Genomic DNA, 16262 nt, shown 5'->3' on the forward strand with positions numbered 1-16262 from the left:
AGTTTGCAATTGAAAGGAATCCAAGAAGAGCACCAGCCCTGATGAAACCAGAAAATGGAGAATCGTTATCCTTATACTTAGCTATTTCAGCTAAAGTAGTAAGTGTGATCCTAGTTAAGGATCATGAAGGTTCTCAACATCCGGTATACTATGTAAGTAAAATTCTACTTGATGCTGAGGCCAGGTATGTTCTCAGGAAAACTGAAATAGCAGGTAGAATGGCAAAGTGGATAGTCAAGCTTAATGCATATGACATTAAGTATGAACCTAGGACTGTCATCAAGTCCGAAGCTTTAGCTGACTTTGTGGCTGATTTCAGTAGTGATCTACAAAGGGAAGCTGAATTAGAAGTTCAACAACTTGAGAAGACCAAGGATCCTTGGACACTCTTCATGGATGGAGCTTCAAATGTTAAAGGAACTGGACAAAGCACACTACTAAAATCGCCACAGGGGGACATTATACCCCAATCCATTGCATGTAAATTCCAAACCACTAATAATGAGGCAGAGTATGAGGCCTTTATAGCAGGTTTGCAATTAGCTAACAATATGAGGACCAGGTATCTTCAAGTATATGTAGATTCTCTATTAATTACTAATCATTATAACGGTTCTTACACTGTCAAATGTAAAAAGCTAATCAAATACTTAGAAATGATCAGGAAACTGGCAGATTCTTTTGCTTTTTTCAGTCTATCACAGGTACCCAGGGAAGAGAATGCAGAAGCTGATGTTCTAGCTAATCTTGGATCATCACTGAAGATTCCAGAGGATGTTAAAATACTCATCATCCATGTTTTAACGCCTGCAATTGAGGATCACATAGCCATGGAGATAGTGGAGGATTCTGCAATCATACCTGGTGATCCTGCACAGTCGAATTCAGGATCCTGGATCCTTCCAATCCTAAGATATATACAACATGGAGAGATCCCTACAAGACAAAATCCTAAAGCTTTCAAATTCAAGGAGACTGTGGAAAGCACACTGGGGGCAGAGCACTATTCTCAAGGATCCTTAGAACAGGATACTATTGGCCTACCATGAAGATGTATGCTGTGGAATACACAAAGAAATGTGATGCTTGTCAAAGACACAGTAATATTCTACACCAACCAACATAACATCTGCATCCTAAGAAGAAGCTTTTGCTCAAAGTCAGAAAAAAGGAAATGGCCAGTTATGGCTGGAGCATACAACAAGAATTACAGGATTAGAAGATTTCAAGTTGGTGATTTTGTGCTAAGAGAAGCATTCCAGAACACTACAAATTCTTCTGATGGCAAGCTAGAACCAAAGTGGGAAGACCCCTATCTAATTGAAGCTGAATCAGGAAAGGGGGCATATCATTCGTTAACAATGGATGGTGATCTCCTACCAAGAGCTTGGAATGCTGTTCATTTCAAAAAAATACTTTAAGTAAGAAGGATCAGGGATCCTCAGCGATACCGGTATTCTGATCCAGGATCCTCAAAGGATATATGATTCTACATTTGGTAACACATTACTTTCATTTTCATTTTCATTCATTTTATACTTATTACTTATCATAAGTTAAAGATGTTAATCAGTTAACATCTATTTTCACAAAGTTTAAGCTTTTGCAGACTTGTTATCATTTTACAGAAGATCAAAGTGGTTGGCCAACCCTCCAAAGTTTTGGGCTTGTCCCCAGTTTGGGCTTGTCCCCAGTTTCACCTGTAGCGCACGATGATCCTGGTATAGTTCACGTCTTTGGGACCAGTACCCACTTTCGGGGCTGACAACCTCATCGTACTGGCTATACCTAGGATCCTACGTATAATGGTAGACGTACCATACATCCGTTCCTAAGGTTTCTAACGTTTTCACGTTAGCTAAGGTTTTGGCATTTTCATGTCACTAAGATTGGATAGTCGCCAGTAAGGGCCATACTCCAGTTTACATACGATCCTTGGGCTTGTCCCCAGTCATCCTTTGGGCTTGTCCCCAGTTATCCTTCGGGCTTGTCCCCAGTGATCCTATGGGCTCGTCCCCAGTTATCCTTTGGCTTGTCCCCAGTTACTAACTTATCTTTTATATTGGCTTAGTCCCAAGTTATATTCCATTTTTTCAGGTTTTCGAAGTTAAACAATTAAGGATCCTTAATCCTTATTATTCATTAAAGTTTTTACTTATGGTTATCCTGATTAAAGGTTAGGATCCTAACTTGGATCCTCAGGTATGATCCTTAACTATTTTTAATTTCATTATTCATTTGAATAACCCTTAGACCTTGACAACTGAACCTATGATCCTTAAAATAAACTACCTTGAAAATTTTCGATTATAGGATATTTGATCCAGGATCATATCCTAAACTTCTTAAACATAATTTGCTTAACTTTTCTTGCTCAAATAAATACATTTCTAAACAAGCAGAAAATAAGAGGATAAGCAAAGGATAACAACACGAGATAAGCCAAAAAGATTAGAGTTATTTTATTAACAAAGGATTTTAAACCCTTCAAAGTTGTCAAAATAGCCAACCCACGTTTCTACCAGCAAAACGTGGCCCGTCCACATGGGTTGGCAAAGGGTGTCCATTGTTTGTGCGGTCATAGCATGCAGGTAAATAAAAGAGGCAGGATCACAAAGGCTTCATCCCCCAAACAGAGGATCCCTCCACCATTTGCGATCCTACCTATTGTCCAAAGGAACCAGGATCCTTAACCCTAAAAACTATTGTTTAAGTACAGACCATCAATTGTTTCAAACATCAACAACCATGAAAACCACTACCAAACCTAAAAAATTGGGCTCCGGCCTAGTCTCGAAATATCCATCATTGCCCAATCCTGCAGCTCAAACCTTCGCTGCTCCATCACCACCGGCTCCACTAGCTTCTCCACCCTGATCCTTGCCAGCATCACCACCCTCCAGCATTGGGATATCCTCAGCATCATCATCATCCTCCAACTCTGCCAGCCTTGCCTTCCAACCTTCCACGTCCCATGTGCCTTTGTCAAAGGAAGGATCCTGAGCCTCCGCAGCCATCTGCAGCTGGATCTTATACATGGTTATCGCAGCAGAGACCTTAGCATCCTGGGTAATATCATGCTTCTCGTAGTCAAACTTGATCAGTGCTTTGACAGCTTCATCCTTGGTAGCCCGGAGCTCCTTCTCAAGATCAGCTATCTTGAGATCCTTCAGCACACCCATCTGTTGAAGGTCGGCAATTTGGCGGTCTTGATCTTCAACGTGGTTAACATAAGTCTCTATTTCGGTAAATTTCTGCAAGAAAAACAAGATATGACGTCAGACACAGGTGATCCTTAAAACCTTCAGGATAACCAACAGGGGCAGTGATCCTAACCTCGTTGAAATAATCAAGAAACTGCTGGCGGATCAGGGGAAATCCTTGAAGATCCTCAGAAGCCTTTCTCTTCTTTCCCTTACCCCTGATAGGAGCTTTAGGGGCTGAAGCAGAGGGACTAGCAGCAGGGGTCTTCTTCCTTGAAGGCTTGACATTGGCAAGTTCATCAATACCAAACTTGGAGGCAGACTTGACAGATTTCCCAGCACCTACATAATCAAAACAAGATAAGTACTTTAACTAATCCTACATAGAACTACTTTTCAATGAAGATACTTACTTGACATTGTGGCAGATGCGGAGGATACTTCCTGTGAATCTTGAATGGCAATTTGAAAACTCCTGATTTCAGGATCAAGCTTCTTGAAAGCTAGAACCCTCTCTCTTGCAGCAGGGGTTAACTTGAGATGAGCAATGGAGATAGCTGCACAATAAACAAAAAACAAAGAAAGACATTAGTGACCCTCATCATAAGAGACAAGTCTGATAGTGATCCTTCCAGGATCCTCTATCCTACCATGAGTGGCCCACTCCTTGGGCAGATCCTTCCCGTTAGGGATGGTATCCCTCCTAACAAAGAAGAAACGTCGCTTCCAGTTTGTGTCATTTTTGGTAACCTTAAAAACAGGGTGATCCTCCCCGGCTTTCCGTTTCAGCAAGTATCGACAGGAACCAAACGTGGTAAGATCATATAGCTCAGCCAGCTCCGACATCCCTAAGTCAATCCCCTCCTGCTCGATGATCCTCTCAAGGGTATACAGAACCCTCCAGATCATCGGCATGGCTTGGATATAGGACATGCCGGTCAGGGAAAAGAAGGACTGGGTGAAGGCTGGAAAAGGATATGAATATCCTATGGTAAACGGAGTTGCAGGAAAGGCCACCCAGGTGTCGGAAACAGAATCGCTTAAAGCGGTGGAAGTGAATGACTTGAAGATAGCATCCGCCGGAAAACAGTGACGGATCCTATCAACATGAGCATCAGTGAAGCAGCACCTCTCAGTAGGAGAGTCTTTGACGATCCCTTGGCTTTTCAGGGGACTGTTCTTCTTGTGATCCTTGTGAGGGGAATTTCGGAGCAACATACTCATGGCAGAATAAAAACAGGGAGCAGAAAAACATAGCAAAAGAAGGAAGAAAGAGAAGAGAATACCTGATCGATCTTCGGTAGAGATTATAAAGGGAGAATATCTTGAATTTAAATGCAGATTGATCCTAACCCTATCTCCTATTTATAATCATGATTTGCAGGGATGTCACCTCAATGACGTAAAGGTTGCAACGGCTAGTCCGGTTATAACGGCTAGTTATCCGGGTCGCCCGTTACAGATAGGATCAAAGCAAAATATAACTCGTTAATTTACAATAAACTCCTTATATTTTGGGGGCAATTGTTAGGGCTGGATTTTTATGATATATGATCCTTACATGTGATCCTAACCAGTGATCCTTGTTTCTTTAGCAGATAGTGATCCTCAGCAGGACTTCAGGATCAGGATCATGGACCATTATAGGATCCTCATGCTAACAGTTACCTTCATTGAATTAAGTGATATTTTGCAGGAACATCTAGCAGGATCCGCTCTTAGCATCATAATCAAAGGACGCGTCTTTACAATTATAGCATGTGCTTAATCGGAGATGGACGTTGCAAAGGATATGGAAACTTGGCATGATTCAAGGGCGACAATTTAGGCTAGATTTACTTTTATTTCTAAAGGGGTAATGAGCTGATTATTAGTCTTTTTACCTAAAATAGGTCACCTACACTTGTATATATAACACTCTTCCCCATTCGGAAGAGAACACAACACAATTCTCACACGCTTAGACACACATTACGATAGTGATCCTTGTACTCAGCTCATTATCATCCGAAGTTGTAACCATATTTTGATATATTGAAGTTGGTGATCGGTAGTTGCCATCACCCGAGGTTTTTTATGCCGGAGATCATACATTGATCAAGGGCTTTTTCCTCGTATAAATCATTGTGTCTTTGCATATTTCATACTAAAGTGATCCTTTACTTTTTCAATAAACCAAGCATCATTCCCCATTTACTTAGAGTTTGGTTGCATTATCCTTGTGTGATTTTTGACCAAAACATTCACGTTAGCTAAGGTTTTGGCATTATCATGTCACTAAGTTTGGATAGTCGCCAGTAAGGGCCATACTCCAGTTTACACACGATCCTTGGGCTTGTCCCCAGTTATCCTTGGGCTTGTCCCCAGTTATCCTTGGGCTTGTCCCCAGTTATCCTTGGGCTTGTCCCCAGTTATCCTTGGGCTTGTCCCCAGCTATCCTTGGGCTTGTCCCCAGTTATCCTTGGGCTTGTCCCCAGTTATCCTTGGGTTTGTCCCCAGTTACTAACTTTTATCTTATATTGGCTTAGTCCCAAGTTATGTTCTATTTCAGGTCTTCGAAGTTAAACAACCAAAGATCCTTGATCTTTACTTCTTACTAAGGTTTGTCCTATAGTTATCCTGGTGTTTTGGTCAAAAATTACCGAAGCAATTAAGTGATCAAATTAGTTAAGTGAGGTAGTGTGCTAAAAAGTGTGTTGAAAATATGCTTGTTAGGTTCTTTGAAAAAACAGTGTTCAGGATACGGCTCAGGATATTGAGCTGTATCTACGATCAAACAATGAGCAAAAAAGTAAAGTAAATGACACGAGATGTACGAGGAAAGCCCTTGATCAATCTAGATCGCCGGCATAAAACCTCGGGAGCTGACAATCGCAGCTACCTAGTTCTTCTTATTGCTTTAAACTTCAGGATACAGTGCAGGATATAGATCAGATCGCTAAGTGTTACAATGAATTTTGTGAAAGTTGCGAGAGAGCAAGTGTTGAGAGTGTGATTGTGATGTCCCAGTTGATCTGATATACCCACTATTTATAGTAACGAATTACAAACTAAAATTCCTATAAACATGGGATGCTCCGAATATTCCAATGTGAACGTTGTAGACCGAGTAATGCGGCTTCAACGGCTTCTTGTGAACGACTTGGACCGAGTCTTCAGTAGAAAAGGTCTTCATGAACGTTGCTAGCTTCTAACCCACGTACCTGCATTTAATCCGTTAGTGATCCTGAGGATACCATTCAGGATGTTACCAATATCCTGAGTCAGCATCCCGGATGTAAACAGATACAATAAACAAGATATATATCAAGATATTTTCCAGGATATGGGCTCAGAATTTCACCCATAACAATTGTCCCCAAAAAATGTTACCGTTAAGTATCTTGGTCACTAACGGTTATATTTTTTCCCGAAGAACGAGGCAATTAAGTGATAAGACCCATGATGTGACTACTTGTAACCAATCAGCCTATATTTACTCATTGCTCCCTATATCTTCTCATGTATATCTCCATTTAGCTTTTACCAAAGAGAAAAAGGTAAAGACTTCTCTCTCAACTTCTTTTCTCATTCTCCCTAATATTCCGGCCACAATATGACAAGGCAGACCAGGTCTAGTTCCGGCGACTCCGCTCCCACGTTCATCCACCAAAATATTCTCCAGGATCCGGAGAAAGAAATTTGCACCTTCGATGGTGCACACTTATCGGCCCTTAAAACCTCCGGCATTTTCCCAAAAGGGACAGTGTTCCGGCCGTTTGATCGGGAAATCCGATCAGACATGGTTTCCGACGAGTGGTTGTGTTTCAATGCTTTCCCCTTTACTCTAGGGCTACAATTTCCTTTTTCTGAATTTATCACCGAGTTCTTTGACGTCACAAAAATTTGTTTTAGTCAAACAATGCCAATGCTTTGGCGAGTCTTGTCCGTTCTTGATCAAATCAAGAACAACCATATCCCTGATCTTTCTGTTCATGATCTCCCATTAGCATACCGACTTAGGTGCCACGGTTCTTGTCGATTCTTGTTTTATTCTACTTCCAGTGACCCACTAATCCTCCGAGCCACCAGGAATGAAGAGGAATGGAAATCCAAATTCTTTTTCGTAAAAAGAGATTCAATCCCTGGTGGAGCGGATTATCCGGTGCATTGGTTGAAGAAGGGTAGGATTTAGGGTTTAAAGATGATCCTGCTTGTTATCCTGCTTTATATCCTGAACTGACTTTGTCGTTTTCTTGTACAGCTGATTTTAGGAAGCTAGCACCTCCCCTTGCAGATTCTCAAAAAAGAATAGACGCTATCAGGCTCCTTCCGGAAGCAGAGAGAAGTTTCAACCCATCTCCAGCAACTCCAAGCCCTCTTTCAAGCGCAACCATGTCTGGTAAGGATCCTGCAAGATATCCTGTAGACACATGTTTTTTATTTGATATCTTTAGGAAAGGTTTAGAATTTTACTCCCTGTGTGCAGATTCCAGCAAAGTTCCAGTCTATCTAGACCTTGACGAACTCGACAGCTATCCAACTCCAACCTTAGTCAAGAAGGAGGCTCCTACTGCCACCAGCTCCAAGCCACTTCCAGCTCCCAAGGCCAACCCAAGGACTCGTGCTTCCACAGCGAAAAAGAGGAAGGGCCTTGAGGTCAGTGCTCCAAGATCAGGAGGGTTCTCCTATGACGATCTCAGCTTTACCGATTCCTTAGAGCCGATGACATCCTTCCTTAACAAGGTAATATCCTGACGCATACCCTGCATATATATCCTGCACACATATCCTGCCTGGATATCCTAACAGGATATCCTGATAGGACATCTTGGTCATTATAGATATATAGATTCTAACTCGTACCTGTTATTGATGCACAGGGCCTCCAGCATTTGCTCCACTTGTACAACGATGCATGTGGTACTGTCGCCCTCCATGAAGCCAGGATTAAGCAGCTCGAAACCACTGTTGCCGACCAAGGTGCCATTGCCGAGGCAAAGAGCCGGCACTATGAGGATAAGCTGAAAAAGGTCACCCAGGATGTTGAGCTCAAATTGGCCACCATGCAAATGGATCACGATCAGGCCATGATCAATTTCCGGGAAGGAATCAAGACTTCCGCTATTGTCTCCCTGTTACAAGCACGCATCAAGATGGCCTATGAGGCCAAGGAGACAGGTCTTGTTTGTCCATCCTGGCCAATTGAATCCTGGGTAGCCAAGCTGAAGGAGCTCGGAGGCAAGGCTGTGCCACTCCCATCTGAAGCCGGTGAATCTTCCAAGTCAGCAGAGGTGGCGGATCAGGCTGGAGACAAGAAGGATGCTGGAGCGGATGCTGGTGAGGATGCTGGACAGGATGCTGGAGAGGATGCTGGTGCTGAGAAGCCGGGGAAAGCAGGAGAGGATGCCGCTGTGTGAGGGCAGCTGAGTGGGCGATGATGGATATTGATGCCTAGGCCGGAGCCCACTTTTTTTTAGGTTTGACGGTTGATGTCTCGAACAATTTACTTTTCTTGTCTGTTGAACAATTTTAATTTCCTGCACGTAGACAATATGATGGCCAAAGGTGGAGGGATCCTGAGTTTCAGGACGAAGCCCTTGGTCATCAGTTAGTATGGTTTGTTTTAAACGCTTTTAACAAGTGAAGGTGGAGGTATCTTGGGTTCCAAGACGAAGCCTTCATTTGTTAAGTAAATATGTTAGGAAACTAATTATGCTTTTGGTGGATGGGTCTCGGTTTGAGACGAAGCCAATTGCATAATCTTTTGCTATGTTAATAATATAACCCTTTTTTGGCTTTATCATTGTCGTCGTCGATATATAAATTTCACTTGTGAAAATTGTTTTGTTTGAACATTTTTCGGAACACATTATAAATGTATCCTGGTAAATATCCTGAAAAATATTCTGATTAAAATACAACCTATTAGTTGTCTAAATAAAAAGGAAAGATCATACCAGAGATTCTTAGTGAATCAATTTCAATTCCTTATCATAGGCTTGTCCCCAGTGCATACTTATAAACTCGAATCCATCCTCAGAATAGTATGACGTATGTCCCCTGTACTTAACATAGAAACACAAATGTATTCATATTTTTTACTCGAATGAATTCCACATACCTCAGGGCAAAACTCTTGATATCCTGAAATGAACCCTTAGTATACTGGGGATAAACCCTGAGTTTCATGCGCTACAGGCGGGAGTGTATAAACTCCAAGACTTAGAAAGGTGAAAACCTTTAAACCTTAGAGAGTATGAAAATACCCTTTCGTGAGAGAGGGTGATCAATCCTCATATACCTTTAGAATTCAGGATATAGCCAACAGTAACGAAATTGTCAGCCACTTTTACATGGACTGGTCCCGCCACCTTGAACTATCCCTGAATAACTTGCGCTCCAGGCGGGGTGTTTAAACCCAATTCGGGAGAAAGGTGAATACCTTTTGTTTTGGTCAAAAATCACACAAGGATAATGTAACCAAACTTTATGTAAACGGGGTATGATGCTTGGTTAATTATGAAAGTAAAGGATCACTTCTGTGATAAAGATGCAAAGACACAATGATTTATACGAGGAAAAAGCCCTTGATCAATGGATGATCTCCGGCATAAAAAACCTCGGGTGATGGCAACTACCGATCACCAACTTCAATATAATAAAAATGTAGTTACAACTTCGGATAGTAATGAGCTGAGTACAAGGATCACTGAGTGTCTAAGTGTTTGAGAGTTGTGTCGTATGTCGTGTGTCTTCTTCCGAATGAGGAAGAGGGGTATTTATACAAGTGTAGGTGACTTATTTTAGGTAAAAGGACTAATTATCAGCTCATTACCCCTTTAGAAATAAAGACAATCTAGCCTAAATTGCTGCCCATGAATCAAGCCATGTTTCCATATCCTGTGCAACGTCCTTCTTCAATTAAGCTCTTGCCATATTTGTGAAGACGCGTCCCTGGATCATGATGTCTAGAGCATATCCTGCTAGATGGTCCTGCAAAACAATATTGTATTAAGCGGAAGTGGCCGTTAGTATGAGGATCACCATAATGTCCCATGATCCTGATCCTGGAGTCCTGCCGAGGATCACTGTCTGCCAAAGAAATAAGGATCACTGGTTAGGATCATGTGTAAGGATCACCTATAATAAAAATCCAGCCCTAACAATTGCCCCCAAAATATAAGGAGTTAATTGTAAATAGACGAGTTATATTTTGTTTCGATCCTATCTCTAACGGGCGACTCCAAGAAACTAGCCGTTATGTTCGGACTAGCCGTTGTGATCATTACGTCAGAGATGTGACAATCCTGCAGATCATGATTATAAATAGGAGATAGGGTGAGGATCAGTTTGTATTTAAATTCGGGATACACTCCCTTTATATTCTTCACCGAAGATCGATCAGGTACTCTCCTCTTCTCTTCTTCTTCTCTCTACTCTCTTTGCTCTGTTTTCCGTTTCTACTTTGTTTCTGTTCCAAACATGTTGCTCCGGAATTCTCCGCACAAGGATTCCAAGAAGGGTAGTCCCTTAAAAAGCCAGGGGATTATCAAGGATTCTCCTACGGAGAGGTGTTGCTTTAGTGATGCTCACGTAGACAAAATTCGTCATTGTTTTCCGGCGAATGCCGTTTTTAAATCCTTTGATCCTACTGCTTTGAGCGACTTTGTCTCGGATGTCTGGGTGGCTTTTCCTGCTACCCCGTTTGCTATAGGGTACTCGTATCCTTTTCCAGACTTTACCCAGTCTTTCTTTTCCTTAACCGGCATCTCTTACATCCAAGCTATGCCGATGATCTGGAGGGTTCTTTATACCTTCGAGAGGATCATCGAGCAGGAAGGGATTGATCTGGGGATGGCGGAGTTAGCTGAGTTTTATGATCTCACCACCTTCGGTTCTCACCGATATTTGTTGAAACGGAAAGCTGGGGAGGATCACCCAATCTTCAAAGTTACCAAGAATGATACAAACTGGAAACGTCGGTTTTTCTTTGTTAAGAGGGATTCCATCCCGGATGGGAAGGATCTGCCCAAGGAATGGGCCACTCATGGTAGGGTAGAGGATCCTCGAAGGATCACTATCAGTCCTGTCTCATATGATGAGGATCACTGATGTCTTTTTTCCTTTGTCTTTTATGCAGCTATTTCCATTGCTCGTCTGAAATTAACCCCCGCTGCAAAAGAGAGAGTGTTAGCTTTTAAAAAGCTTGATCCTGAAGTTAGAAGCTTCCAAATCACTATCCAAGATTCTCAAGAGATATCCTCTGCATCTGCCACAATGTCAAGTAAGTATCCTTATAGAAAATAAGTTTTATGTAAAAGTATTTAATTTAACAAGGGAACTTATCTTGTTTTTGAATTGTGTAGGTGCTGGAAAATCTGCCAGGTCTGTTAAATCTGCCTCCAAATTTGGGATAAGTGATCTTGCCAATGTCACGTCTTCAAAGAAGAAGGCTCCTGCTGCCAGTCCTTCAGCATCAGCTCCCAAAGCGTCTATCCGGGGCAAGGGAAAAAAGAGGAAAACCTCTGAAGATCTCCAAGGATTTCCCCTCCTCCGTCAGCAATTCCTTGACTACGTGAATGAGGTAAGGATCACTGCCCCTGTTGGTCATCCGTTTCGAATATCCTGTTTGTGTGTCCTGTTTCTTCGAGGATCATCCGGTTCTGAACTTACCTTATTTCCCTATTTGCAGAAACTTGCCGAGATTGAGACTTATCTTGGCCATGTTGAGGACCAGGAGAGCCAAATTGCCGATCTCCAGCAAATGGGTGTGTTAAAGGATCTCAAGATAGGAGATCTTGAGAAGGAACTCCGGGTCATGAAGGCTGAGGCTGCTCAGAGGTTGATCGATATGGATAACGAGAAGCAGGAGATCACCCAAGATGCTAAGGTCTCCGCGGCAATTGCTATGTACAAGATACAACTTCAGATGGCCGAGGAGGCTCAGGATCCTACCTTTGACAAAAGCTCGTGGGATGTTGAAGGTTGGAAGGCAAGGCTGGCAGACCTGGAGGACGAGGATGAGGCTGAGGAGATCCCCATGCTGGAAGGTGGTGATGCTGAGAAGGATCAAGGTGGAGATGCTGGTGGTGATGAAGCAGCGAAGGTGTAGGCTGCATGATTGGGCGATGATGGATATTGTTGACTAGGCCGGAGCCCAATTTTTTAGGTTTGATAGTGGTTTTTTGTAGTTGTTGATGGTTTGAAACAATTATGGTCTGTAATATCTGAACAATAGTTTCTTAGGGTTAAGGATCCTGGATCCTTTGAACAATAGGTAGGATTGCAAAAGGTGGAGGGATCCTCTGTTTGGGGGATGAAGCCTTTGTGATCCTGCCGCTTTTATTTCCCTGCACAATGCTAAGACCGCATAGACAATGGACACCCTTTGCCAACCCATGTGGACGGGCCACGTTTTGCTGGTAGAAATGTGGGTTGGCAATTTTGACAATCTTTTGAAAGGGTTAATGATCCTTTTATTTAATAATATAACTTAACTTTTCTGGCTTATCTCGTGTCGTTATCCTTTAATTATCCTCTTTTTTCTCAATTGTCTTTGTAGTATATTTATCAAGAGTTGAAAATATGTTTTAATAAATTTAGGATATGATCCTGGATCAAATATCCTGACATCGAAAATATTCAAAGCATTTTAGTTCAAGGATCATAGGTTTGGTTGTCAAAGTATAAGGGTCGGTTAGGATAATGAATATAATCAAAATAGTCAAGGATCATACCTGAGGATCCAAGTCAGGATCCTAACCTTCAATCGAGACAATCGTAGATAAGACTTTGATAGTTAATAAGGATTAAGGACCCTTATGTGTTTAGACTTCCAAAACCTGAAAAGTGAGATATAACTTGGGACTAAGCCAATGTAAAAGATAAATTAGTAACTGGGGACATGCCCAAAGGATAACTGAGAATGATCCCAGAGGATCACTGGGGACAAGCCCATAGGAATCTGGGGACAAGCCCAAAGGATAACTGGGGACAAGCCCAAAGGATCGTATGTAAACTGGAGTATGGCCCTTTCTGGCAACTATCCAAACTTAGTGACATGAAAATGTCAAAACCTTAGCTAACGTGAAAACGTTAGAAACCTTAGGAACGGATGTATGGTACGTCTACCATTATACGTAGGATCCTAAGTATAGCCAGTACGATGAGGTTGTCAGCCCCGAAAGTGGGTACTGGTCCCAAAGACGTGAACTATACCAGGATCATCGTGCGCTGCTGGCGGAAACTGGGGATAATCCCAAGGATAACTGGGGTTAGACCCAAGGATCTGCGGTGCTTTTGAAGATCTTTGACGATATGCTGAAGATACCTGAACTTATCATAACTCAAATGGTTTGTGAGTAGAGGATGAAGGATACATGATCCTTATCCTTAGGTAAAAAGTAAGAAAATGCAATAGTTTCAGGATAAGCATATTACCAGAGTAAGGATCACTGATATCTCCGGGATCCTTCAAGGATACTTCAATGTAAGGATCACATTGAAGGATCATGTTCACATGAAATATCTCTTTAAGTGAACAGCATTCCAGGCTCTTGGTAACAAGTTTCCTTCCATGGTTAGCAACCTGTATGCCCCCTTTCCTGCTTCAGCTTCAATCAAGTAGGGGCCTTCCCATTTTGGTGCTAACTTCCCGTCAGCAGGATTGATAGTATTTTGAAATGCTTTTCTCAACACCATGTCTCCGACTTGGAACTTCCTTATTCTGACATTTTTGTTGTAGGCACCAGCCATTCTTTGTTGGTAGCTAGCCATCCTTATCCTAGCTAGATCCCTGTTTTCCTCAATAGTATCCAAATCCTGAGCTAGGATTGTAGCATTTTCTTCAGGATCACGAGCACTTGTTCTAGCAGTTGGGATCACCATTTCTGTTGGGATCACTGCTTCTGCCCCAAATACTAAAGAGAAAGGTGTTTGACCAGTGGCATTCTTGGGAGTTGTCCTATCAGCCCATAGCACATAAGGTAATTCTTCTGCCCATTTTCCTTTCTTGGATCCTAGCTTCTTCTTCAGATTGTTGATGATGATCTTGTTGGATGATTCTGCTTGACCATTGGCTTGTGGATGAACTGGTGTTGATGTTATCATCTTGATTCCCCAACTGTCACAAAAGTTAGTGGTTCTGCTTCCAATGAATTGGGAGCCATTATCACATACAATTTCAGAGGGAATGCCAAATCTAGTTATAATGTTTCTTTTGATGAAGGATATGACTTCCTTTTCTCTGACTTGAGCGAAGGCTTCAGCTTCTATCCACTTGGAAAAATAGTCAGTCATGGCAAGCATAAATACTTTTCCACCAGGTGCTTTAGGGAGCTTGCCAACTATATCCATTCCCCATCTCATGAATGGCCAAGAGGATGGTATGGGGTGTAGTAATTCAGCTGGTTGGTGAAGGATATTGCTATGTCTTTGGCAAGGATCACATCTCTTAGCATACTCTACAGCATCCCTTTTCATGGTTGGCCAGTAGTATCCTGTTCTAAGGATCCTTGAGAATAATGCCCTGCCCCCAGTGTGGTTTCCACAATCTCCTTCATGGAAGTCTCTCAACACTTCTTCAATTTCAGGATCCTCAATACATCTTAAATATGGTCCTGCAAGGGATCGTTTATATAGCATATTATTTAAGATTGTAAATTGAGATACCTTGATCCTGAAAGCTCTAGGATTTTCTCCCATTGGGATCTCTCCGTTTTGCAAGTATTTCATGATTGGTGGGATCCATGATCCTGAATAAGATTGAGCTTCTTCACTAGGGATTACTGCAGTATCCTCTTCTATTTCCATGGCTACTTGATTTTCAATAGCAGGAGCCAGGATATGGATGATAGGGATACTTATATCTTCTGGAATTTTTAAGGATGATCCTAGGTTGGCCAATGCATCAGCTTCCGTGTTATCCTCCCTTGGTACCTGTGTTAAGCTAAAAGAAACAAAAGAGAGTGCCAATTCTTTGACTATCTCTAAATATTTGGTTAGTTTTTCTCCTTTAACAACATAGGATCCATTAAAGTGATTGGTGATCAATAATGAATCTACATATACTTCGAGATATCTTACCCCCATATCCTTAGCAATCTGTAAGCCAGCAATTAAGGCTTCATATTCAGCCTCATTGTTAGTTGCTTGGAACTCACAGGCTATGGAGTGGGGTATTATGTCCCCCTGTGGCGATTTTAGTAGGATCCCTAGCCTTGTGCCTTTGATATTTGAGGATCCGTCAGTATGTAGTATCCAAGGATCCTTGGTCTCATCCAGCTGCTGAACCTCCAATTCCGCTTCTATTTGTAGATCACTACTGAAATCAGCCACAAAGTCAGCTAGTGCTTGAGATTTAATAGCTGTTCTTGGTTCGTATCTTATATCATGGGCACTAAGCTTTACTGCCCACTTAGCCATTCTCCCTGACATATCTGGTTTCCTGAGGACATTCTTAATTGGAAAATTAGTTCTAACGACAATAGTATGGGTTTCAAAATAATGTCTTAACTTAGTCGATGCCATGATTAATGCAAGGATAAGTTTTTCGAGGTGTGAGTACCTGGATTCGGCATCAAGTAGACTTTTACTTACATAGTAGATAGGATATTGTGTACCTTCGTGATCCTTGACAAGGACAGCACTTACGGCGGTTGAGGATACCGCCAGGTATAAGGATAACACATCTCCTTTTTCCGGTTTTGCTAATGCTGGTGCTGAGGACATATATTCTTTAAGGGCTTGTAAAGCGTTCTCATGTTTCTCAGTCCACTCAAACTTCTTATTCTTCCTTAGGATATCGTAGAATTCTTTGCATTTTTCTGAGGATTTCAATATGAACCTGTTTAAGGCTGCTATCCTGCCTGTCAGTCTTTGAACATCCTTGGCATTGGCAGGAGATTTAATATTTATCAATGCTTTGATTTGTTCCGGGCTTGCTTCAATGCCCCTCTGGGTTACCATGTATCCTAAGAACTTTCCTGCCTTAACACCAAAATGGCATTTTGAAGGATTAAGCTTCATGTTGTAATTATCCAGGATATCGAATGCTTCTTCCAAGTCCCTTAGGTGATC

The sequence above is a fragment of the Helianthus annuus genome, chromosome 11 (genome assembly GCF_002127325.2).
Source record: "Helianthus annuus cultivar XRQ/B chromosome 11, HanXRQr2.0-SUNRISE, whole genome shotgun sequence".
Taxonomy (NCBI): Eukaryota; Viridiplantae; Streptophyta; class Magnoliopsida; order Asterales; family Asteraceae; genus Helianthus; species Helianthus annuus.